The sequence below is a fragment of the Falco punctatus genome, assembly GCF_963210335.1.
Source record: "Falco punctatus genome assembly, chromosome: 3".
In the NCBI taxonomy this organism is placed as follows: Eukaryota; Metazoa; Chordata; class Aves; order Falconiformes; family Falconidae; genus Falco; species Falco punctatus.
In genome coordinates this window covers 3239450-3266370 of record NC_137582.1, presented here as the reverse complement: position 1 = coordinate 3266370, position 26921 = coordinate 3239450, and positions in this window count along the sequence as shown.

Sequence of the window (26921 nt, the reverse complement as noted above, 5' to 3'; positions counted from 1 at the left end):
TTACAATAAACACCTTAATTAGCAAGCTGCACAAAGTAACTACTACATCATGGCTGTTATTAAGCTACTTAATCCAGAAATGAGGGATCAGTGCATATTCTTTAAATATTTTGAAGAAGTTTCAAAGAGATAAAATGAAATACCTTTTTGTTTCCTAACTGTTCACAATATTTGGCTCTTCCGCACCAAAGGCAGTTCTCTTTAAACACTGACTTTAAACTAGACCATTTATGAGTCATTTTAACTGTGATTAGAATTATGTTTCTGGTTTTCAGTTACTATTTGTACCTGGATTCAAAATAACAAAAAATACATATTCCATTGCCCAGATTTCCTGCTAAAATCCTATGTTTGGGTGCACCTAATAAGCGTTGTGTTCCTTTCTTTATACCAAATGATGGTGAATACAGTCAGCACCGCGTGTCCACCTCAGCTATAAATGACTTGCTCAGTTACAGCTATAGCAGTTTTGCATAGTTATGTCATTTCTGTTAATAATGAAATAAAAGCACTACTTAATAAAAGCAAAGATCAAGCATTATTTTTACAAAATATAGAAAACAGTAGGTTTTGTTTTCCTCAGACTTTGTTAAACATGTTAATTTACTGTGATTCATGCATATTTACAAGATATTCCATTAAAGCCAAATGCTCACTTTTTAAGAAAACTTATCAGCTAAAACAAGCGATAGCTCTAGTTAGAACCGATGATGTACATTTGCATTCACAAATCTCATATCCTATATAGCACTTATTCTTTACATTAGTAGATGACTGTATAAACAAAAAAAAACCCCTATTGAACAAATGAAAAAACATATTCCAAAAAAGCATTAAGACGGGAAGATATAAGGCATATATCTAGTAAGAAACAAATTGAAAAATTACAAGTCAGCTGAAATGTCCACCACTGGCATGCTCCTGAGCAGCTGATTTAGAGATATATTTACAGGCTTCATTGATTTACCAAGCCTGTGTGAGGAGGGAGTAACAAAATCACATTAATATGATGAGGGAGCCACATGAAGTCAATGCCTGATGTTGTAAAGACCAGTGGTGGGAACCCTCTAAGCTAGCAACGTCTGGCCAAGCAGTAAATAAGACTTCTTTGGAATAATGATTGCATGGAAGATATTCTGTGGTAGGCTTTGGCAGCAAGGCATGAACACCACTGACACGAAGGAAAAACCTTTGTTAGTTGTCCTACTAGTCAACTACCAGGAGCAGACCAGCTGACTCCAACAGTTATATGCATCCTGCCCAAAGGCACAAGTTTTAGACAAAAAAAATTAAAAAAATTAAAAATAAAATAAAAAATCTGATGCACAATAAGGCTGAATGAAGAAAGGCAGGAGATAGGTTATTCCCTGACCTCCTTTGGAAAGTGTCTTCTGTTGAAGAGCCCAAATACAAACTTGCTGCTTAGTCATGTCTTGATAAAATGTAACCCTAAATATCACTGGGTGATTGATTTATATCTATTTGAAGTGTTATTGCCTCTTTACTGTTGCACTGGACCTTCAGAAAAAAAAGAGCTGCCTTTGCTTATTTAAAGAATTACTTTAGTCCAGGAAATTGTCAGAAACCCATGGCATTTTAATGTGCCTCGAGTTTCTTCCTTACGCACCCAATGCACTTGAATATGTTTCCCTACTTCTCAAGGGTTTGATGATGAGATATTATAAACCAGAACTGAAGTGTTTTAGCAAATCCATTCTGATATGAAAAATTGTCACACACTAGGCAAGAATTTTCCTTTGTTACCAGTTAAGCCTTTGGGTCACAGCTGTAGCAAACTCACTCACACCATAATCAAGAAACGCTTCCATTTTTAAATGAGAGATGAAGAAAAGAAGAATGGGAAGAGAAGGGTAGAACATCCCAGTGACTTCACTCTGTGTTTACAAAGGTGAAAAGTCATGTGGATTGTGAACGCTGATCAAAAGCAAGTGGCTGGAGGTAAAAAGAGGAAGCTGAAGTGTTTCAATCCCAAATCCAGAAAAAACTGGTGCAATAGCAAATGCTTAATGTAAATCCCTGCCAGGAAGAGTTGTCATGTGTCTAAACAATAGCAAATGCAGTGCCATAAAAAAGGAAAGTGAAAAGAAAAGGAAGCAAACAGTTCTGCTTCAATGGTACAACTAAAAAAACCCTCTATATAAATGATATATTCATCAGAATGAAAAATTCTGGTCTTGTGGGACTTGGTTGGGGATTCTGGAGAGCGAAAATAATATCTATGATTTAATTCACTAATATGAGGGAAGAAATCGCACATTTCTATCTGCTGCCTTAGGCACAGCACTCACACTGCAAGTGGGAGCCATGCCTGAGAAAATTTCACCCACTTCATTTCGCCTTCACTAAGCAACGGATTACATGATGTGGCTTGTTCAGTTTCTCCTGTTGACACTATTCTAGGTATATGTATATAAGTAATTAAAACTGTTGCAGGGCTTGCAGGGCCAGGGCAGAAACTTGACTGTGTTTGAAGAAAGAGAAGATGATGTTTCCCTGTGGTTTTAAGCTTAGCTACATCCCATGGCTACACTTGCCCTAAGAAATACCAGAGTGTTCTCTGGATATTCAAATATAATTTAGAAATTGTTAATGTGTTTGTATGGTCCCATGTTCCCAGAGACACAAATTGATATCTTTTTTTTTACTGTGAGGGTGTACGAGCACTGGAAGAGATTGTGCAGAGAGGTTTCATAGTCTCTGTCATTGGGGATATTCAAGATATGACTGGACGTTGTCCCGGGCAACCTGCTGTAGTGGACTCTGCTTTGGGTTGGGAGATGGGACTATGTGATCTCTGGAGGTACCTTCTAACCTCAGTTCTTATGTGACTCTGTGTCCTGTGCCTACCTGCATGTGTTAACTGGAGACTTCCCAGATTGTTCTGTGCTGCTTTGCAAATAAGCAACTTTCCCAGTCCAGCTCTTTTCTTATGCAAATTCATTACCTGCTGTGGATGAAGAATAATTCTGTTTCCCCCTTAGCATACTCAAGTGAAGTTGATTGCTGACTTTCAGTCCTTTACAAATAAGCCTTAAACTAGCAAGAGACAATTTAATGCCAGCCTCAAACACTATTCCTCTAGGACCTTAAAATATTTATCAGCATTTAATTTGGAGCAGAAACAGTGATAAAAAAAGGATATTTGCTATTGTGGCAGCTGTGAGGTTCAATCATTAGATGATTAATGTGATGAACTGAGAATAGGCAAGCCAAATAAACACCTATTGTGCAGACAAATACTGAGTGAACTGCTGCTGTTGTCAGTAGTTGGAGATGCATGGAATTATTAACAATATTTTAGTGGGACAGGTTGTACCTCAGCAAGTTAAATCAATAGCAGCACCAAAATCACTGCTGAGTCTGATTTGTAATGGAGGACCGGCATACCTGACCTTGGCCCTCTCTAACAAGCATGCAGTCATTAACAGAATACCCAATGAAGGATAAAAGCAGTATTTCAGAAAGCCTTAGAAACTGGCTTACAAATTAAAGCCTCATCATGTAAATGCACAGATCGGATACAAAAAAATATCAAACATGCTGGTTGCTCTTTTATGCTATTGCCACAAGCCCTGTACAAGTGCTGAAGAGTGCATGTCCTGCTCCAAAATCAGGGAATACATTAAGAGTGGGAACCTTGATGTACCCTTTGGCCCAGTGTGCTGTTTTTGGCTGGGATAGTTAATTGTCTTCATCGTAGCATGTATGAGGCTGCTTTGGATTTGTGCTGAAAACAGTGTTGATAACACAGGAATGTTTCATTATCACTGAGCAGCGCTGACACAGAGCCCAGGGCTTTTCTGTCCCACACCCCACCAGCGAGCAGGCTGGGGGTGCACAAGGAGCTGGGAGGGGACACAGCTGGGACAGCTGACCCCAGCTGACCCCAGGGATATCCCATACCATATTACATACTCAGCATATAAATTTGGGGAAAGAAGAAGGGAGAGGGGATGTTTGGAGTGATGTTGTTTGTCTTCCTGAGTCATCATTACGCCTGAGGAGCCCTGCTCCCCTGGGGGTGGCTGAACACCTGCCTGCCCATGGGAAGAGGGGAATTAATTCCTTGTCTTGCTTTGCTTGTGTGTGTGGCTTTTGTTTTACCTATTAAACTGTCTTTATACTCAACCCATGAGTTTTCTCTTTCACCCTTCCAATTTTCTCATCCATCCCACAGGGGTGAGGCGGGGGCAGGGAGTCAGCGAGCAGCTGTGTGGGGCTTAGTTGCTGGCTGGGGTTAAACCATGACACCCAGAAATAAAGTGAGATGAATCAGGGCTATATTGTATCCCTGTGATTTCTGGAGGGGTTGAGCTGCTTTGGGCATTAGAAAGGCGAAGTCAAGTTTTTCTCAATCCCTGTCACTACCCAGACAAATTCAAGAGCACTATAACACTTTTACGCCACTCAAAGAGAAATATAGCAGAAAATCTACAAAAAATAAGCTTGTTTCCCTGGTTTTTTTCTTCCTTTTTACTTTTTCTTCCTTTTTTTTTTTTTTTTTTTTTTTTCCTTTGAATTTCTTTACAATGTTAGTTACAGAAGTTGAAACATAGTTTGCTGATACCAGGGTAAAAGACAGGGTGTGTATGATAAACAACTGGATAGCTTCCAGCAAAATCTACAGCTTCTGCATCATGCATCTCTGGTAGAAAAAAAATACAAGAGTAGTTCACTATGAAAGCATTCTGTACAACAATTACAGAACTTTATAAATTAAGCTCCATTTCTTTTTAACAACAGCTGTAACACTATATTAATCTTTACCTATTTTAGAATATAGTGTATCATTGCATCTCTGATCACCTCTGTGTAAAATCGAGGGCACCTGTAAAGTTCATATAAGTGCTTAGAATTATTTTATGGCATAGTAATTTTTTAGTGGTGGAAACTGACAAAGGTGGAAACTTGTGGAAGGAGAAGGTATGACTTTTCATCAGATTAAGACATGGATTCATATCTTACCTTCCCCTTCCCCTCACTGTTTCAGAAAAGTTGCACTTTCTTTGTCAGATATTCAATTTGTATAGAGGTATGTATATGTACAGCCTTTGAAAGACAGCAACTGACAAGGACAAAGAGAAAGATTAAAACAAGAAGAGGGAAAGAAAAAAATATTTTAAAAGAATTTAATTTTTTATAGCAAAACTGAAACATGAATCAGAATCAGGCTACAGATGCAAAAACATAAATCTCTGATATGGTGACCATCTTAGGCTGACTTTACAGGTTGACAACCTATATGGTGGGGTTTTTCAGTTTGGGGAGAAATGGAAATGTCAATGGAAAAAAATTTGTATCAAACCTACAGTGAAGTAGCTACTGTTTTGGGGGCAAAATACAGATCAAATTGTTATCTTGTTTAGCATCAACTTTAGCAGACGCAAAAGGATCTCCTGTCATTTTGAGGTTATTTAACCTTTTTGGTTTAACTTGTTTCTTTTAAATTAGATAATTTCTAAAATTGCTAATACTGTTTTGAAGAAAACAGTTCCAAAGCTCTATTTTACTACAGCTGAAGGCAGCACTTTGAACATTTTGGAAAAATTTCCAGTTTTGTTGTTTTATGTGCTATTATTTTGTGCATTTTTTGTTTGTTTGTTTGTTTTCAGTTGAATCAATTCCTCAAAGCCTTCTCAGTTTTTATTTTTAATAATTTTTAATCTGGTTCTGAACTTTTAGCCATTTTTAAAGAAAAGAACCTATCTCATTCTTGTTATATTGTTCTGTAGTACTAAACAGTAATAAATAATAAATGGTTTTATTACTAAAACTTTATTACTTGAGAAGAAAAGACAATATACAATCAGGCTATTGCTGGCTGGCCTTGGATTTTAAATTATATGCAACACAGTCAGATGGGTGAGCCAGGGAAGCTCGTTGTATAAGCCAAAGAAAGACGGCTGGCTGGGAAGTCAGTCCCAGCTCCTCCAGCCCTTCCTCATATGACAGATGACCCAGATCTTTAATCATTGTTGAGTTCCTTTGATGAATCCTCTCCATTATTTCCATGCCTCTCTTGTGCTGAGGAGCCCAGAACCGGACACAACATTCCAGGTGTGACCTCACCACTGCTGAACAGAGGGGAAAGATCAACTGCCTCAAACTGTGGGTAACACTCCTCCTAATGGAGCCCAGGATACCGTTATTCTTCTTTGCAGCAAGGGCTCATTGTTGGCTCATGTTCAACTTGGTATCCACCTGGACCCCCAGGTGTTTTTCTACTGAGCTGCTTTCCAGCTGGGTCACTCCTAGTGTATATTGGTGTATGGGGTTGTTCTTCCACAGGTATAGGACTTCATACTTCTCCATGTTGAACTGTCCCAACCACCTTCCAATGCTAATAGCTTTTGGTTCTTCTCTAACTGCTCCTACCTTGCTATATTGCTTCCTGGCCCAAATGGATAAAATTAGGACCTACTCAGCAATAAGAAGTCAGTAGCACTTTTTTCATACTCACATTCCTGTGGCATCATACTTTATCCAGGGGGAGGGCCCTTTGCGGTCAACAGGTCTCTGGAGGCAGTGAAGTAACTTGTTGGAAAATGGAAGCAGGATATCAAAATGCAGGCACAGGTGAGATGAGTTATCGGTGGGAAGGAAGGACTCCCCTTGTCACAGGGCACAGCTTTTCCTGTTGCTCACCAGTTGTTCCCCGTGACAGCTCACCCTCTAGGCGCTTGGACAAAATACTGGAGAAATTATGATTCCTCAAGGCAACACACCAGCAGGTCTCAAGGGTTAAACCTCTTCAAATAGAAGCACGTTGACTATGATGCTTTTTTTTCTCAGAGGTGTTTTCTGGAGCAGGACAGGATTTGTTAGATGTTTCAGTGATATGGAGAGGATTTAGGTACATTAAAATTATCCCCGTTGAGTGCCTGCAGGCAGCACATAACTAAAGTACATGGTTTAAACTTTTATCTCAAGTTTGGTGCCAGGGAATGGGTACTACCATCCTCTCCTTTCACTGTAAAGTTGCTTTTGAACACGTACTGGCTCGCAAGCCTTGATGGTGTGCCTTTGTGTGTCTTAAGCATTTAAGAGTTTATTAGAAGTGGATGTAAGAAAAATAAAACAAGTTTTATTAGGACATTACATCATGCTGCAAAACCAGCAGAACAAGTGGCTTGGTGAGCTGATGAAGCTCAAGGGACAAACAAATGAATGATCTCTGCTTGGGGAACACCGAGAAAAATAATACAGGGCACTGAATCACTTTTTGCTGTTGAAAAGAAGAAAAAAGAGAGAAAGGGAGGTGAAGACATTCTGGCTGTACCAGTCTAAACCTAATTTTGTGTTTTGGTCAGCTATATAGCAGTGTACTTTAACTTGGTCAGGCTTTCATAGCTAAATCATGGATTTATTGAAAAAAAAATATCTTAATTTCTATTTCAATGGGTACCAAATCTCTTGCTTGTGTCCTTCTTTCTTTTATTTGGTTGTGCTTTCCGGCTGTCTAGCAACTTGCATACATGTAGAACCTAGTAAAAAACATACTTGTTTTAATGTAGTCTTTTTCTGACCTGCTGCAGCTAAACAGGAAACATATTGCTCTTTAGTCTTTGACAGTGGAAACAAAAATAGTGCATAATTTTATTTTTATCCTTATTTCTGAACTGTCTGACTGCTGCTGGTGAAATTGTTATTAAATTTGGGTCATATGCCTGTCTAAATAAGAGGTGAGTTTCTGACTTCATTTTGTTTTTAATGGACAGCTGCAGCAAGGCACTTCTTTATTTTTAACAGGCAGTTGTAGAGATCTTGCAGATCTTTGGAGGCGCAAAAGCAATCTTGTTTTCTTCTGTGGATGTAAGTACCAAACTTTAAACATCAGTCTGAACATATTTTTCTTCATGGTTCAGCATAGCTGCAGAAATCACAACATTTAGAAGTCGTGTTTTTCTGAGGTAAATGTCAGGATTTATAATACTTTTTAGCTTTGTTTTATTTTTAATTATAAAATTTTTAAAAAATTATAAAATAAAATTTAAATTAAAAAAATCATTTAATGATTATTAAAGAAGTCTTCAGTACCATAGGACTTGCTCAGGATAATAAAAACACCTAACGAGTTGGGATTAAACTCCAGCCATATTTCAAAATTGCCACATCACTATAAGCTGCAATTCACATACCCCAGAGAGCTGAGGGGAAGGCAATGGCCCTTCCCAGCATTTTTTTTTTTTTTTTTTTGCAATGGGGTAGAGCAGGTGTGCTGTTATGATGTTGGTATGCCATTAAGAACAAGCGTCCCACTGTGTTCCTCCTTCCCCCAGAATGGGTGATTCAGGTGGCCCTAGTTGCCTCCAAGCTGTCTTCCACCTGGGAATAACAACTATTTTCCTTCAAAGGGGCATGAAACCCTCCTGCCCTGCAGCTCAACAAGGCAGATGAGGAGCTGTTGTAATTCTGGAGAGCCTGATGGTGCAGTAAAAAGTAGATCAGGGAATGGAAGTTCGGTGGTAGCTCAAGAAAGAGGGAGCTTTTCTTGGTCCTGCTATTGTGAAGTCTGTGGAACAGCTCAGTAGAGGAGAGCACAGAACTCCCCCTTCCCCTTCCCCTTCCCCTTCCCCTTCCCCTTCCCCTTCCCCTTCCCCTTCCCCTTCCCCTTCCCCTTCCCCTTCCCCTTCCCCTTCCCCTTCCCCTTCCCCTTCCCCTTCCCCTTCCCCTTCCCCTTCCCCTTCCCCTTCCCCTTCCCCTTCCCCTTCCCCTTCCCCTTCCCCTTCCCCTTCCCCCTCAATTTCTTTTTCCCAAATTAACCCCTAAACTGAGATTAACATCATTTCTTGGCTGACATTTTGATCTTTTATTGTATTTCTGTATATATGATAAATACCCAGAGCACTGAAGGGGTGATAATACAGAATATGGTAGATTAAATACATTCAAGCATGGTTCATGTGCAATGGCTTAGACCAGCAAAAGCTCTAATGATTTTTTGTTTTGTTTTTTTTTTTGCTGTTAGGGATCTCTAAAGCAAATTTTGTATGCACACACCTGTAAAATGCAACAGAGTTTTAAGGGAGCAACATCATACAAAGTTATTGTACCAAAAAAAGAACTGCCACTCAAGTACATGTTTGTATGGCAAATACTTATCAACTGCTTACTAAATAACTCAGAACTGTCAGGGTGTTGGGACCCTTTAATTTTAACCAATGATTCCCTTTTAACATCTAGCCCAAGTTGACAGAGGCCTGTTTGACACAGGCAAGTTTAGGAATAACCAGGAAAATCACCACTGACGGCTTTTTTTTTTCAATTTTCAAATACTACCTACATATTGTGGTGCCCAGATTGCCGGGGAAAAAAAAAAACAAAAAAACAAAAAAAACAACCTAAAAAAACCAGTTCTTTGGGATAGGTTTGAACCACCCCCTCCACAGACAAACCTGGGCACCACCCAGACACAGATGTGGCACCACCATGTACTCGAGAACTCTGCAGCATATTAATTCATCAGTGAAAAAAAAAATAATAAATACAGCTTTGGGAACTTGTTGCACATGATTATTAAGACAGAGTGCCAAACAAACATTTCATCAAGGCTTTGATGGGGATAGACCTCACTGTCCCCAAGAGCAACCCCAACTAAGATCAGAGTGGTTTATTGCTCCTGTTAATGACCCAGGTCAAAGCCTCACTATGTGAAAAGATTTCTATATGTAAAATAAACAACTTGCACTAAAGAGTTAAGGCCTGGATGCATGCATGCAAAATTTCAGGCTGCTTCAGTAGCCATTGAAGAGAGCAAGAAACACCTGCAGAAAGTGATGCAGGGATTAAGTGAGATCTTTCAGCCTGTAGAGGTGGCTTTCTGTCTTATTTTTCTACTGAGAGGTCCTAAAGTACAAATCACCTCAGCTTTGTAGCTGAGGACCTCAGTAGGCAAGGTTCAGTGAATTTCATTCAGACCTCACAGTGTAAGATACAGAAACAGTTGGATATAGCTGAAGAAAACAGTCTAACAGAACTTACTGGTGGAATAAACATTTAAGGTACTGTTTGGAAAGCTACGCAGCTGACCAGATACAGGCTTCTACTTTGGATTGCTTTCCAGATATCGTTGACTATATAGATTAGACTTTACTGCTTGCCTAGACACACTTCTATTGCACTTTGCGTGACCTAGAATATCCTGTGTGATCCCATCTATTTCTCTGCAGTGCGGGTCATCCATACGTAGATGTTAGGTTTTAGCTGTTTGTCAATGTGGATAGCTTAGGAAGCTGTCCAAAACAGAACTGAATTAAACACCAGCATAATAAAAACCCCACAACGTTACACCTGTCTTTCCACTACCAAGTGTTTGGTAGGATTCATAGCAGAAGTGAATCTTAAGGTGAAACTTGAAGGCAAGAGGTATCTTAACAGCCAAAGACTCAGGCGCTATTGTAAGAAAGATCCCATACATATGTTTGAAACAAGATCATGCTAGTTTTTCAAGGCCAGTAGGTAAGTGTTCATGACAATTCATCTTAAGAGTGCTTTGATGAGATGTTTCCCCAGGTTTTCCTTTCAAAATTCAGTGAATTATTCATGAACACTACAGGTTGATTTCATCTCTACAAAAAATTCATGACCTCTTTATTCACTTCTTTGCTGCTGTCAAGTTCCTCAGGGCTCAACAACTGTTTTAATAAAATGTCATTTTAACTACTGTGCATCATGGAATATGAACTTTTCTAGAGTTAAGAAATGAACCAAATAACATTCTGATTTTTCCAGTATTACTGGATATTACATAAATTAAATGAGAGCTCTCAGTATATCAGTATGAAAGGTCACATATAATTTTGCCACAATCTCTGAGCCAATTGCTAAAGGAAAACAAAACACAGACTCCTAAAGTTTAACTTATGAGTAAGTCTTCATTTCTCCATTTCAGAAGCAGTCAGAATGCATTAATTATAGGGAGAGAAGATTTATAGATGTCTATTGCAAGATGTTGACTAATGCATTTGTCCCATGCACCATAGACAGAACTGTGCCTTATTTCATGAAAATTATCTCCCTTTAATGACTGGTTTATGAACTGGATAAAAGCCAAGATGGCCAGAAAAAAAGATGTGCTTTTGAATGTATGGCTGTGGTTTCTTATATGAACACGGCTTACTTGTCCTTATTGCCTAAGAGTATCATTACAGTATGGAGAAAAGAAAGGGAAGAAGGGGGTATGTAGGAAAAGCCTTATTTCAACTTTAACTTGCTAAATATTCAGAGTGTGTGCTTGTGAGTTCTAACCCCCAATTGTACCATTTCCTCTTTATCCTTCCTGCCTCTGCATCATTCTCACAAACTGTTGTCATTCTCAGGAAATAAAACTGGTGATTAAACAGCAACACTCTAGTAACTGCTGAAACTTAAGCCTCCTCGTTTGCATGGCAATGAAACACAGAAAATAGAAATAATCACATTCTCAATTCTACTCACTAGTGCAAGGTTGGGGTTTTTTTTTTGGATTTTGATTTTTTTAAAAAAACTATATAAACCAAATCAGATACAGAAAAGAAAAAGGCTGAGAGCTTTACTTTTCTTCTAAAATGGCTTAGCAATATCAGATTCTGGTTGGGAAGTGATAAGGGTTTCCTGTATGGGTACCCTGCTGTAAGCGGAACAAACAGTTGTTAGACACAGAGACCTGTGAGACAACGAATCCACATGATGCTGTGGAGAGGGCATATGGAGATAAAGATACATTTTTATTTACTGTGAAAACATATTGTTTCAAAGGATCTTATTTCCAGACAGGATCACTTCTGCAGAGCATCAAGATTAAAAAAAATGCCACAGGCATCAAAACAGATGTAGGCTTAGAGCTTACGCTTCTAATTTGCGATCTTTGCGATCGTATAGTACTCACACAACTTTGTCACCTATTTTAGTTTGTTATTGTTCAAATGCCACGATTAAAATAGTTCTCATTTCTCCATCACATTGTCAGTCTGAGGCCCCTTGCCTGCCAGTACTTAAGTAGCCAGTACATAACAAGACGCAAGTCATCTGACTGAGCCATGCACTATATGCTACTTTCTTGGCTGACAGAAGTATTTGAACTCTAAATCTCAAATCATGAGCTCCCCATGCCTTTGGGTGAATCACAACACATAATCTTTGAAGACCAGCATCTGGTGGGCCTGTGCTTTATGTGAAGTAATTTGTTTCAGGTGCCTGTCCTCATACAACAATTGAGACACTGTGACATGGTGTCCTTGGGTTTGAAGTTTCAGAAATCATAACTCTTCATTTACTTTTCTTCAGCTAAAACAGTAATAGTCTTTCTAGTCATCTGTAATCAATTATCCATGGGTGATAAACATTGGATAAAAAAAAGAAAAGTACTTTAAATGTATTTTAAAATTATCTGCATAGATAATGTGCTAATCACAGAAAGCAGACTTGAAAAGATAGTAACATATTGCATGGACAGACAGGAACCAAAGTGCCTGATCCACAAAAGGTTCTGGATTACTAAACCCCACTTACTAGCCCTGTCAATTCATCTGCACCTTCAGCTGCACCTGAGGACACGTACTTTTGCCAGGGCTTTCACAATGGGTGCGCTCAACACTTTTCTACACAAAACTACATATTGGTGGGCTAATACTGCCTGAAGAACCCACTCAGTGCATCTTTCGTATGCATATCTACTGAATCAGACATCACAAAATCAGAGAAAAGTAGTATTTTCATTTCATCTCTTTTCTCGCCATCATTTTTATGTAACAGCTTTGTGGCTTGCTATTGACTTCATGTGTAGTGAAACATTATCTTTTTCTCTGATACATTCCCTGTTTATATGCATACATGTTCTATGGGGCTTTAACTTAATTTCCCTAAGGTGGCTAGTACTATTCATTGGACCGCATGGACACACTTTTTTACAAGTCTAGTAATTTTGGATGCATAAAGAAGCATCCAGAATCAGTTTGGGACTGCATAAAATTTCCCTGCTTGGCCAGTTTTTATAACATCTGATAAGCCAGCATTGTCTGCTGTTCCCTTTAACTTGGAGTGATTGTTTTGTCATGAGCAGCATGATTACAGCATACCTTTGTCTCTGCATCAAGATTTTTTTCTCACATCAAGGTTTGCATTAATGTTAGGAAATACGGTAGAAAAATTTCTCTTATTAGGTGTCATAATGCCTGCTGGCTTTGAGAGCTCTGAGACATCCCTTGGCAGCAGTAGGACAGCCAGGTTGAACAGTGGAATTCAATTCTGTGTCATTCAAGGCTGCTTACCTCTTTCTTTGTAACTAGTAGGTGTGAATAAGCACAGTTTCATTGAGTTCAGTGGGACTGTATTGATTTGCATCATCTGAGGACATTTAACTTGTGTTACACTCATTCAAACAACAACAACAACAAAAGATGGCAGACTTGTAGAGGTTTTCTTCATTGATATTGGTCGGATGTCTTTGTTTCTATTATCCCCTACAATTGTCAAAATGATTGTAGCTTCAGGAGCTCAACATTAAGTATTCACATACTAGAGAAATTGCCAGCCATCACCATCAGTGACACAGGAGACCTCTCAGAGTTTTAAGATGACAGATCACTGCATAAAGTATACCAGAGATCAAGGAGTGGGCAGTGTAAGCAAAGTCATGCCAGCTGCTGAAATTAAGTGGCATTTTCTCTTGTCTTTCAGCATGGGCATAACAAAAGGTCTCCAGGAAAGATGCTTGATGATTGACTTGGTAAGACTTCACATGTTGTGTATAGCAATGACCTTCATCTGCTGTTCTATTAAAAGAGCAAAGGCTTCTTCAATAGGTAAAGGTGATATATAAAATCTCATTTTGTACAGAGATGCCACCTACCTCAGAAGAGGCATCCTCTCTGTTGTTCCTTGGGGACTTGTCCCTTTTTCTCTTTGTTTTAAAGACTACAAAGGGCACTGGATAACATAAGGCCTTAGAATCCAATAAGGATTTTCCCTTTTCTCAGATAAAAATGACAGGCTTTAGGAAAACTGGTGTTTTGGTACAAATCTGATTTCAATTACGGACAAATTAGTGGGGCAGATTGTCAACACGTGGCACTTGTCATGGGGTGAGGAATATAAGCTCTGAACATACCTTCAAAATTTCAGTAACACAGTTCTCTTTTAATTCTTTTTTACAAAAGTGGGTAAGGGGAGCGGAGACATTGCAGAACTGGAAAATAACACAAGGATTTACATATACCGTAAGTACAACTGTGTCCTTGAGACACAGTATACAGTTTTACATGTAAGCATACATGCACATGTGCACATAAACACGTCCCCGCTCTGAGGGATGTAGTTCCCTGCTTCTCTGCTGTACTGCTGTCCACAGTTAGGCTCAGCAATCTGCTGGTGGATCTGAGGAGGGTTCTCCATTAGGCCTTGTGGAGGTTGGGTGTCTGGCAGCAGCATCTCTATGCTGTCTCGTAGTCTCCGGCATTCTTCTCTTGAAGTTACCATGTGGCTTTGATGCTTTTTAGTTCTGTCTCTGCTTTCCCTCACTGGAAGCATCTCTTCCCCTTACCTTTAAGATTTCCCTGGATCTTCTTGACTGCTTTATCTAATGGGGATTAATGTTATTTATGTGCAGGCTTTGTTTCTAGACAAACACATTTCTGCATTTTGGGCTAAACAGTAAGACAATTTTGCAAAATTTAAGCATACTGTATTGTGAAGCAGGTTATCGTTCTGATGAGAGGGCATGAAGACTTCTCTACAGCACTTCAGAGAAGTGTAGTTCAACCCGTGACACTCCAGTGGTTGGTAGTGACTGGGAAAACAGCCTGTAATATTCCATTGCATTCCCCCTGATATACACAAAGCCTCACGAGATAGTTGGCAAGATATTCAGGGACAAAGGAATAGATAAAAATCAGTGTGTCTACACCTGCCATTCTGATTATATTTAATTTGGCTTTGCTTTAGCTTTGGGTTGTGATTAGTTTTGGTTTGGGGTTTTTTTGGGTGGGGGTGGTAGTTTTTGGTGTGTTTTTTTTAAAGGATACAAAGCCATCTGGTTGAGATTGCATAGGTTAAGGTGAATGGTGGGTTTGTCTGGTGTTTAACCTATGACAGAAGAACCTGTCACAGAACACAGGGGAGAGCTGAAAATATATAAAAATTAAAATAACGACAATGACCACGACTCTCATCCTAAAGTTCTGAAAACCAGTTTAAACGTCCTTGTGCCTACAGCTTAGAATTAGGGACAAACATGTATTTTTGCTGCAGTTTATGGGTGTACTTATTAATGAACAGGTATTACACTAGCCCTGGTTTGGCTGTTTATTTACTAAATAAAAAGTCTGGCTGCACAGAATGTTCAGTTAATTAAAGCAGTTTCCAACAATTTGTTGGGAAGCAGTTTTAGGTACCCAGAGCGGTGATTCAAACATCTGTCATGACATGGAAATGCTGGTTTGAGAAGCCTTTTCGGTTCATCCTGTTTGACAGGGAGCATGTACTCTGTTTGACTCCTGGCCATACACAAAGACTTGGCTGATTTCTAGAGCAATACACAAGTCATGACCTTCTGACAATGGTCCACTTTTTTTTTTTTTTTTTTTTCTCTGAATCGCTGCTTGTCATCAAGACTCTGAAGGATGCAGAAGAAAGTGCATCTGAGGAACTCACCGACCTGAGGTTAAAAAAGGATTCTGTACCATCTCTGAAACTTCTGTTGGCAGAAGCCTTGCCTAAAGCATTTAAACAACAGCATTAATGAAATACAGACATTACTCAGAGGAAAACACAGTCTTCACAAGGGTCTAAAATGTATGTGGTACCAAATAGCTGCATATTCAGTTACAAATTAATCTGGTTTTCCACATGCAGTGGATAAGTAGTTGTTCTGCAGACCAGCCATGGGGGACAATGATAAGACAGCTATTATTACTGCAAAGAGAAGGGATAGATTAATAACTACTTTGATTAAAAACCATGAGCAAATATGAAAAATATGAAAAACTGATCTCTCTGATCTTCAAGCTGCTGTTGCTAAGTGATCATTTGGTACTTCAGGACAAAGGGATTATTTCTCAATGTAGTGTTTACAACCAAAGTTTCTTTCCTGTGTCTGTAAATCAGTATTTAATTTTTTTTTTTCAGAAGAGGAAGCGTGTTTTAACAGTCTAGAAGGTTTTATACATGTCTGAAGCCTTTTGAGGGTACCTTCAAATAGCTGATAAAAGCAAGCTATATAATTTATGAAAATATTTACAAGTTCTTATCTTAGAAATTGTGTCTTAGAAGGCAGTCATTATGAACGATTATGTATGATTGGCAAGTACCATGATTGCCATTGCCTAGGTAAGCTAGACTATTTCATGACCCTTCAAGTGAGGTCTGTTCCTTTATAAATATCTGGTGTGTTTTATATTGACTGGTGCTACTGAAGGCAGGAAATACATAGCAGATTCCTTTTGAATAGATTCTGACTAAAGTTAAATTTTTAAAGTATGGACTTTTGAAAAGGAGCCCTTTGCTTTAAGGATTCCTGATCACATGTCCTACTCGAGGGGATGAGTCCCAAACTTTTCATTGCCTAAATATACATAAGCATTTCATATTTTGTATTGTCAAGCTAATTTGAAGGCTGATATCCAGTCAAAAGGAACCACATGTCACAAAAGGAAATTTGTCTAAATACCATCCTAGGTGTATCATTTTCTGCTCATCCCGCTGACTTGCTTCATGTATAACTCAGAATTTCAACTTGAAAAATATTCACAGAAAAAAAAAAAAAAAAAAAAAAAAAAGCTAGGCAAAAGTCACAGTGGTCAGTTGTTTGGGTAAGGAGTGTTGAAGCACAGGAACCAAATTACTGTTCCATAAGAAAGGTTATTCTGGGATGCGATCAATTCTAAAGAGTACTTGGGGTGAGGAATTTTAGAGAAGCAAAGATGATAATGCTCCTGCTTCTCCGGGATATTCTGCTAAAACAAAACTATTTCTATTGATAAGCTCTGGCACTTTCACACTTTTTCTGTATTTAAATTTGAGAGAATTGAGGAGCAACATGACAAGACTTTTCAGCAATTGACATCCATTCAGACACTCAGTGTTACAGTATGGAATGGGAGTTGTAGGTTTAAAGCCAATAAATGTTTGGGTTTTTTTCCCCTAAAAAAAAAGAACTGAGGCATGCTTCCTGTACTCCAATTCATAGACATGCACCCTAAGGATCAAAAACCAACCACAAAAAAGATTGTAATCTCTTACATTTTGAATAGAAAGATGGATACAAAACCAAGCTGAATACAAAACAAAAAGAAATTCTGACCTTTGGTTTATTTCCTTTTGCTATAGTTATGATTCTTATGCATATTTTAATGAGGAAAATGCAAAAATGAAATAAAAATGGAAAAAAAATTGTTACAACACTGTGTGTCTGTCTATCTGTCTGTGTGTTTAATAATGCTTTATTTTCAATACTAATACTTCAGTCCTGATATGTAGAGTTTGGTTTACAGCAAACTAAATCTCATGTAGAAAAGTCAGGAAAATATGAGGGATAAATATACTTCATGAAGACTCAGGATTGACCTGTAAATCAAATCACGAAGCTCCCTACCTTTCTGCACTCCACACAAACTTCAACCTGATCAGAGAAGCTGGGTTAAAAGACATGGTTATGTCGTGTGGTCACATAAAAAGCTATCACAGGGAGAGACAGTACAAGAAAAGAATAGCAAAAGAATAAAGATTATCAGGACAAATCTCAGGACTCTACAGTATGTCAGAGAAGCAGGTCATGAGGGGAAAAGCAGCATGTCCAGTACCTGTGTGTGGTAGAAAAATGAAGAATTAAAAATTTTATGTGAAAAATAATAAAAAAAAATAAAATTAGGAAGATAGACAAAATAAGGGAAAAATGACAGTAAGTTGCCTTATTTCAACGACAAACATGAGAACATGTTCCCTATGTAAGTTATCGGGAACTAGGCATGCTTGAAAATTAAGCAAACGCTTATGCAGTGGGTCAAGGTCTTAGCAAAGAGAAAGAGAATGCTTGATGGAAAAGGGGAAGAAAAAAAATTAGCAAAAGGGAGCTCTGTGGAAAGGAAAAGACAGGAAAAAAGCAGGCTCACACCAGCTGCCTAGCTACCGAGCACCCTGAGGACTGCACAGTGTTGCTTTTGCTGCCTCTTTACATTGCTTCCTGAGGTCATCCCTCACTTCTTTATGTTAACAGCTGCAGAGGTGAAGCCCTGAAGGTGTCAGTGGAGATATAAGGGAAGAAACAGCATGCAGGCAGTGGCTGCATCGTTATTACAATGCACTAAGGAAGCAGCTGAGCAAGGCAGCTGACACACTTGGTCATGTTTTTCTAAGTTTTATTATTTTCTGACAAGAATTGGAGCAAAATCCATCATACCTGGGGGCAAAATGGCTTACTTTGTGACAAGCTGTTTTGCTGTACCTTACCCAAGCTCAGGTCTGGGAGAGAAAAAAAGGAAAGGTCTCTCCTTGAGCTTACTGTTTCCAAATAGACATTAACAACTCTTACCTGGAAAACAATCACATCTTGCAGTGATGGGGTGTTGTTATTGTTTGGGTTTGTTTTTTTTTCTTTTGGTTTTGTTTAACTGTTTTGGGTTTGGGTTTGGTTTTTTGTGTGGTTTTTTTTTTTTTTTTTTTTTTGCTTTCATTTTTATTTTTTTAATCTGCCACTTAATTCTAACCTGTTAACTCACAGGTTTGGATTTACATAATTTGTTCAAGTAATACTGGCAAAGGTTTTAACAGGTATTTTACTACCAAACTAATTTAATTAATACCCCTATTAATGCTGAGTTATGTTGCTATTTAAAATGCTTATCACTCCAAACCTTGACATATGAGACCATTTTTTGTTATTGTGATCATGGGAAGAAACACACACATCTGAGTTCCCTTTCTTGGATTTTGACAGATAATAGTAACACGCAAGGAAAACAATAAGGAAAGAAAAAGGCTGGAAATAGACGAGGAAAGAATAATCTTGGATGTAGAAAGAAATCCAAACAGCTGTCACAGAAGGCAGATTTTGTTGAGGGCTTTTGGTGTTAATTTATGATACTATATTTAAGGTACTAGACCATGAGTTGGAGGACTTGGTTTCGCATGTTTCCAGATCTACAGACCCTTTCTGTCACAGTTCAAACCCTTGTTCTGTGCCTGTATCTCCAGCTTTAAAAGGGAGACAATGTTTCCCTTTCTGTCAGGATAAATTGATGAGTACTTAAGTACCCGCTGTTGTGGGAGCCTGATGGCTGAAAACAAGGCACTGCCACTTGTTAATTACAACCCTTCATGTAGTGCTCTGATATCAAGATGAATTACTTCAGACAAAATGACCTTATTTTAAAATATATTTTTTAAAATATAAAAGCATTTAGAGCTACACCCTCTATAAATAAAAATGGTACTCTCTGCTTTGTGCAATTAGCTGGGAATGAACCCTCTCTCTGACCTCAGCTTACACGGAGCTATGCAAATCTATCTGTCAAGAGTATTATGCCCTAAAAGCCTACCAGTCCTTGTAAACCCCTGCATTTAAAGAAGGTAAATCGCTTCATGTGGAAGATTCCCATTATGCATGCAATGACTCCTGATGGCAAGCGTTCTTCACCCAAATTAGGAATGTGTACAAGAGGGCTTGCCTATGCTTACTTAATAATAAATATCATTTAACCTGGACACACATTCATTGTGACCTCCTGCTAAGTGATTTACTAAACAAAACATTGGAGACTTGTTTTGTTCTTAAGACTGGAAGAATTATTCAGCCCAAGGGAATAGTCTGGTGAATAGATTAATATTCTGTCAGGTCACAGGCTGTTTACATCATGGCTGAGGCTAAACCCGGCTGAGGCTGGAATGGTCAAAAATCAATCTTTTGTAAAGGTTGTAAAAGCCAGAAGCTTAGTAATTGTATACACAATTATTCAAGAAGTATACAAAAGTATTTTTCTGCATAAATCTAACATAAATCAGCACAGGATTATATGCCACTGTCAGTTCTTGGAAAAGAGCAGAGAACATATTTTATGAAATGACAGTGCCTTTGCTCAAATTACAGAAGAACAAGTCCTTTCAGAAGATGGGAACAGAGTCATACACAAGATGCATACGTAAAAGGAGGACAGGACTATCAGCTACTGCATGCCAATATTTCTCCAGTGCTGTCTATCATGGGTATCACATTTCAAGGACAAGGACAAAAATGTAGAAAGGACACTCCTCTCAGTCACCAATGCAAATTAAACCCAAGATGGAAATAATGATACTTTAATGATCAACTGTAATTATGATATTATGATATCATTACAGTTGTAAGAATTTTTTTTCTTTAAAAATGAATTTGCAAGTCTCTAAACTATTTCCAGGGGATAAAAGTGAATTCAGACTCTGAAAAAGAAAAAGTAGGAAATAAAAAAAAGACCGTGCCTCACAGTTTTAAAAAATTGGGAGTCTTGAAAAATAGTCACTCTTTGTGGAGAATGGGGTATCAGTTTGCTTCTAGGAGCTACCTCACTTATTAAGACTTGACCATGTTCAAAGAAAACGGAATAGGAAGTGATCCATAGATCAGGGTAGCTTCTTGAGTAAATCCAGAGCTTTTTAACATGTTTATGCCAGCTAAACTTTTGGGATGGTTGAGGAGACAGTAGATAGACTTGAGGAACAAATACACGCATAAATGTTTTTTGAGTTACCAAAAAGTTGTCCAAAAAAACCCCAAAAAGCTCTTCTGTAGAAGAACTTCATGAAGACAAACTGGAGACAAAAAAATAGAGGAAAGGCGTCTATTAAAGTTGTTTCATGTAACCTCATTCAAGCTCATGTGAGTATAAGGCAATTTTTCATTTCGGGATCATATAGCATTTTCTTCTTCAGTGTCAGACAGAATCTAATCCTCAGGAATTACTCAGCAGAGATGCGTCTTCCTATCAGAATTGCGTAATTTTTATTATTGATCATTAATTATAAACATCAAAACAATCAATGTCAGTCTTCTGCATCTTAGAAAACCCAAAAGACTATGACTTCACTTTTCATAATATCTGCTACTGTATGTGCCAGACTCAAAACTCCGATTGACATTTCATACCAGTGAGCATGCTCAACCTGTCCACAGGTTGGATCTTGAATGCTTCAAACTAGAATTGAGACCACGAGGAGCCAAGTATGAGGCAGTAATTCACAAGAGTAGTGGATTCAACTTCATCTACATCTGGTGGGACTCCCCAGACCAAAGTTCTGCTGAATTCCTGTATCCAGAAAGATTGTGGTCCTATCCGACTGCTATAGCATATGCATGAACCCATGTTACTGAGTATCCTGAACTTTGTGCCAAACAGCAAAACTACTTTGTTTTTGTGGTTTAACATTAGCCAGAAGTTCAGCCCCACAAAGCTGCTCACTCACACTCTGCTGGTGGGAAGGGGGAGGGAATCAGAAGGGTAAAAGTGTAAAAAGAGTTGCGCAAACAAGCAAAATAAAGAATTCATTGGCAAGCAGATGTTCAGCCATCTCCAGGAAGGCAGGGCTCCATCACCCATAACAGTTGCTTGGGAAGACAAACGCCATCACTCTGAATGTCCCTCTCTTCTTCCATTTTCTCCTATCTTTTACTGTTGAGTATGATGCCACGTGATTAGGGATATCCTTTTGGTTAGTAGGGGCCAGCTGTCCTGGCTGTGCCACCTGCCAGCTCCTTGTGCCCCCCCAGCCTGCTTGCTGGTAGGGTGGGGTGAGAGGCAGAAAAAGCCTTGACTTTGTGTAAGCATTGCTCAGCAATAATTAAAATATCCATATGTTATCAACGCTGTTTTCAGCACAAATCCAAACCACAGCCCCATACAAGCAACTATGAAGAATATTAACTCTATCCCAGCCAGAACCGCTACAACTATACACAAAAGATTGTTCTATGCGACCATCCCCGGCTCTGCAGAAACATGTCCAGCTGACTACTTACAAGCATCTTATCTGTGTTCAGTTTGATTATTTCTGCATCAGGATTTTCCTTGAGGTATCTCTCAGATGGCCAGATTGCCCATCCTGGATGTTAATTAGCACACCAACGCACATAAGTAGTGCTGATCAGCAGGTCTACGACCTGTCTGGATGACTGTCCAAAATTTCCACCTGGAGAGCTCCTGCAGCAATAAGTCAATTGTCTTGCTGTGAAGCTAAGAGTTCAGTCCCTTACCTTGGCTCAGGTGAGCCTATTGTCTCAAATCAGTACATGTGCAGATGACTTAGGAGTTAATGGACCACTGTGGGAATTAACGAGTGTGTGGAGTGTGTGCCCTGGGTACATGCACAGGTTCCATCCTGATTCCCAGCTACAGATGTAATCTGTGTGCCCAGCACCACAGTCGTGATTTGAATTTCCTCTTTATTACCAGAACTGTAACTCATAGCTACAGCCGTAACTCAGAGCTACAAAGAGAAAACGCAACCATACAGTTTTGGATGAAAATAACAGATCTATTCTAGACAGCAAGGAAACATGGAGGTGCTAGACTAATAATATCACAGGTATTGAGGGTTCCCACAGAACTGTTAACTGTTCTTTAACAGTGGTAGTGCCTTCTCCCTCTATAACATCTGTTTCTTCTTCTGTCCTTGTGGTTGTTGTTCCCATGGTCCTTCCCATGCTTTTCTTACTCTGCTCCTCTGTTCCTCAAGTCATGGTTCCTGTATTTTATTCTATCCTTCCTTTCACCTTATCTCATCTACCCCGGTACATCACCTCAGTCTGATTCATTTACCAAAGCACTGAGGTTGTCAACAAAGGTAAGAATGCATTAACACAAGTAGGACAAAGTATTTTTATTAAACTTGTTGTCTTTCTGTTCTTTGTATTGCTAAAACCTGTTAGTTATATTCCTCACAAAATTCAATGTGAGAAATAAGGCAGACTTCTTAAAGTCTGGCAAAAATACAATTTTAAAAATCTAGCACTGAACTATCTGAACTTCCCAGGCTCTGACTGCTTTGTTTGTAGTGTCCTGTAGCAACCTTGTGTCCTCACTGGTCTCATAAAGATAGTGACATTGATGTTTATTGTCCCTGGTGTTGTTGAAGTCTCCTGTCTTCTAGGATTTGGTGACCTCATGTAGCTTCTTCAGGTGTTAGTTTGGTTGTGGGTTTTTTTGTCAGTGCCTTCCACTTGTTTTCTGATATATCTGTTTTGTTGCCGTAACATATCTCTAGTTCTTTTCTCTGCTTCTGCCTATGTCTAGACAGCCTTGGATGACAAGATAGAACACTATTAAGCTTGTAATTCAAAAGACAAGTATTCCATTTTTGCCATTGAATAACATGTATTTTTCACTGATAAAGACTCAAACTTTTGTAACTACACCTGGCTACCTGATTTGGGACTTCAGTGCCTAAAGTTTACCCAATATCCCAGTAACAATCCTATCCACTTGTTTGCTAGGCCCACTTGGCTCCATCCATTTGTGCAGACGTCAGCTTTCTAAGGCCAGTTGGTCCCAGGGCCAGGAAAAGTTTCTAGCCTGCCATTCCCCTCCCTTTAAACATTAGAAAACAATCTCTTTGGTTTTGTTTTTCTGTTTTGTTCAATGGAGCTAACATGTCAGATGTTGAAGTACTTTAGAGCACAGCAAAGAGAATCTTCTGCTTCTTCAGTGTTTGGGCTAAGCGTTTACCACTTACTGGAGCAATGTCTAAACAAAACTTACATTAACGGTCATGATTTTACTAGGAGGGGCTCAGCCTTGGAATATGAAAGATAATTAAGCTTCATTACTAAGAAATCTTTTGGTCATAGCTTGAATCCTAGATTCAGGCACAAGTAGTGCTTTTACCATGTAAGGTAGTTAAAGCTCAACACACACACACCCCTCCCCCCAAATTTGCTTAGAAATTACTTGCTATTTGTATGATAGCACTTTGGGAAAGAAAATTAAATCCTTCTCTGAAAAATCATTAAAAATTGCTTATCTAGAATCAAATGAGTGAGATAAATTTTGCAATTATTTGCAAAAAAGAAGCACCTCTTGCAAAGTACCTCTTCAGCCTTGGGAACAAATAAGGTAGGTTCAAAGTGCAAGAAAGGTCTTTTAGGATCTGATGGCTTCTGACTTGCAGTTTGGATTATTACTGTGGCTAACAGGTTTTCAGGGCACTTCATATATTCTTCTGGGATAAGGTGAAAGGACTAGAGGAGGATAAATAGTTTTATCATTTATTTAAGATGAAGGTTGTCCCCATGAGGTGCTAATCTTATTTACTTGTCATTGTCAATCAATTTATGATGCAAGAGGGAAAACTGTGGGTGTGGGCTTTTAAATCACTGAGCATTATGTGTCTGGGAGCAGCTTTGGTTCTATAGGGAAGTACTGTATCCTCTTCAATTGACAGCACGAGCTATAGAAAGAAATGTGAAATCCTCTTTCAAGCCTGTCTCCTTTAATTATAATCTTCTGAAAGCTTTGCAGATAATAGCTCCCATTTCTTTCATAGTAAATCATTGACTACAAGAAAGCTGTGTTGCCTTTCCAATGCCCAAGACAAAGCTTTCAGTCTCCCTTCAGAAGCTTTGTCTCTTAACAGAAACATTTTCAAAGAAAGAGTGTGTTGTTATTACATAAGTTGATGTATAGACTGTCATTGTTGACTTGAAGAGGTGGGGGGGAATATAGCCCCTACACATCCCAAGAGACTGATTGTTAAGAAATCAATAACAGTAATGCTGTATTTTTGTGTCATTATTTTTCTTTCTTTCTTTTTTTTTTTTTTTTCTTTGACTTGCTTTACCACTTTTCCGTAACAGCTCTAAGACTTTCTGGTCAACAGCTTAAAAGCAGCTTACTGAATTTCTTGTCATAAACTATCCCTTAAAAACATAATAATTTAAAAGTGCTGTTTCAGATCAAGAGTCCAGCAAGACCAAGCTCCTGTTTCTAACTGGGCATAAGCAGACCCCAAGAAGAGAAAGAGCAAGGCAGACATACTTGCCTGGAGTACAGGCCAACCAGCCATACCCTGAGCTACATCAAAAGAAGCATGTCCAGCAGGTCAAGGGAGGTGATTCTCTTCCTCTACTCTGCTCTCATGAGACCCTACCTGGAGTACTGTGTTCAGCTCTGGGGCCCTCAATATGAAAAGGACATGGGACCTGTTGGAGTGAGTCCACAGTAAGCCCATGAAGATAACCACAGGGCTGGAGCAGCTCTCATAGGAAGACAGGCTAAGAGAGCTGGGGTTGTTCAGCCTGGAGAAGAGAAGGCTCCTGGGAGACCTTGGAACAGCCTGCCAGTACCTAAAGGGGGCCAACAAGACAGGTGAAGAGGGACTTTCTACAAGGGCATGTAGTTATACGACAGGGGGGATCAGCTTTAAACTAAAAGAAGGTAGATTAGCTATTAGGAATAAATTCTTCACTATGAGGGTGGTGAGGCACTGGACCAGGATGCTCCATCCTGGAAATGTTCAAGGCCAGGCTGGATGGGGCTTTGAGCAACCTGGTCTCGTGGCAGGTGTCCCTGCCCATGGCAGGGGGTCTGGAACTAGGTTATCTTTAAGGTCCCTTCCAACTCAAACCATTCTATAAATCTATAATTCTATGATTCTCATAGCCTTTTTCTAGTTTCTGCTTCTTTTCCCTTGCCTGTAAGCACTAAGCACACAACCAAGACACCTGCCACCAATGACTGGAAAAATAATAACCTCTCCCCATTTTCTATAGAGAATCATATTTCCACTTGGTACTGACTGAATGAATTTTCTTACAGTTAACTTAAATAATTAAAAAGACAGTCAGAATTTAAATTTAAAAAAATATCTTACACATTGGGAAAAAAATTGTGGCCTTTTAAAGCTTTTAACAGTGGCAACAGTATGTGCACACATATGTCAGAGAAAAAGTTTTTCTAGTAAAGTGGTCAGAATATGCTGAAGATTCAAGTCTGTGGATGTCTAATTTTTTATTAAAACATTGAGAATTCTAACAAAAGATATCAACTGGATTTGTGTAAATAAGAGTGCCAAGTTAAATTTAATAGCAAACTTATTCCCATGCTTTTTTTTGGATAGCCTCCACTTTAAGTTCATGGGCATGAAAACAACCACCCAGCTATATCACTCTAACAGGTTATTTTATAATATGAATTAGGTGAAAAGGTTCTCTCTGTAGTCAATACTTGAGGGGAAACCCTTCCATATTAAAGTTGCCAGCCATCTGTATCACACACCTGGTTTTAGACCAAAAATTGCATTCAGGAACTCTCTGTTTCACTGTATAATTGATGGAATGATTTAAAGCAGGTAGTATAGGCTAAAAAGCTGATTTTGGGGTCTTTACAGTGAAGGAAAAAGAATCCTAACCTACACTTGACATTAATGTGGTATGTTTATAGTAGTATTACCATTACGTTAGTCTTTGGTAAAATAGTCTCATTTGTGGCTGGTGTGAGCTAAACATTTCACTGTAGCCATCCAGATTGTTTCCTGTGTTGGCAGAGGATATTTTATTTTGTTGTTCTTGGCAACTGTATGGATAACACTTTCCAGAAGATAGTATTTCCATAGATTTCTTGGCTACTATCTTTTACTTTGGTTCTTTGTTTTTCAGTGAGACGTTTCCAACTCCCTGTCTTGTTTTAATACTGGCAAGCTATCACACTTCCAGCTTACAGTATTTTGGGGTTTGGGTTTGGTTTTTTGAGAGTCCCCATGTCACTCATAAAGGCTGGGTGTTTGGCAGGAAAAAAAAGTGATCAAATAATCTTGTATTCTTCTGTACATTCATGCTTGTATTATAAAGCTACTACTTCTAAATACAGAGATAGAGATAGACCATATCCTGTAAATATGTTTTAGCTTTGTAGCTCCCAATTTTTCCCATCATCCAAAAATATGCAGGTAGACAGACTTTATTTCTT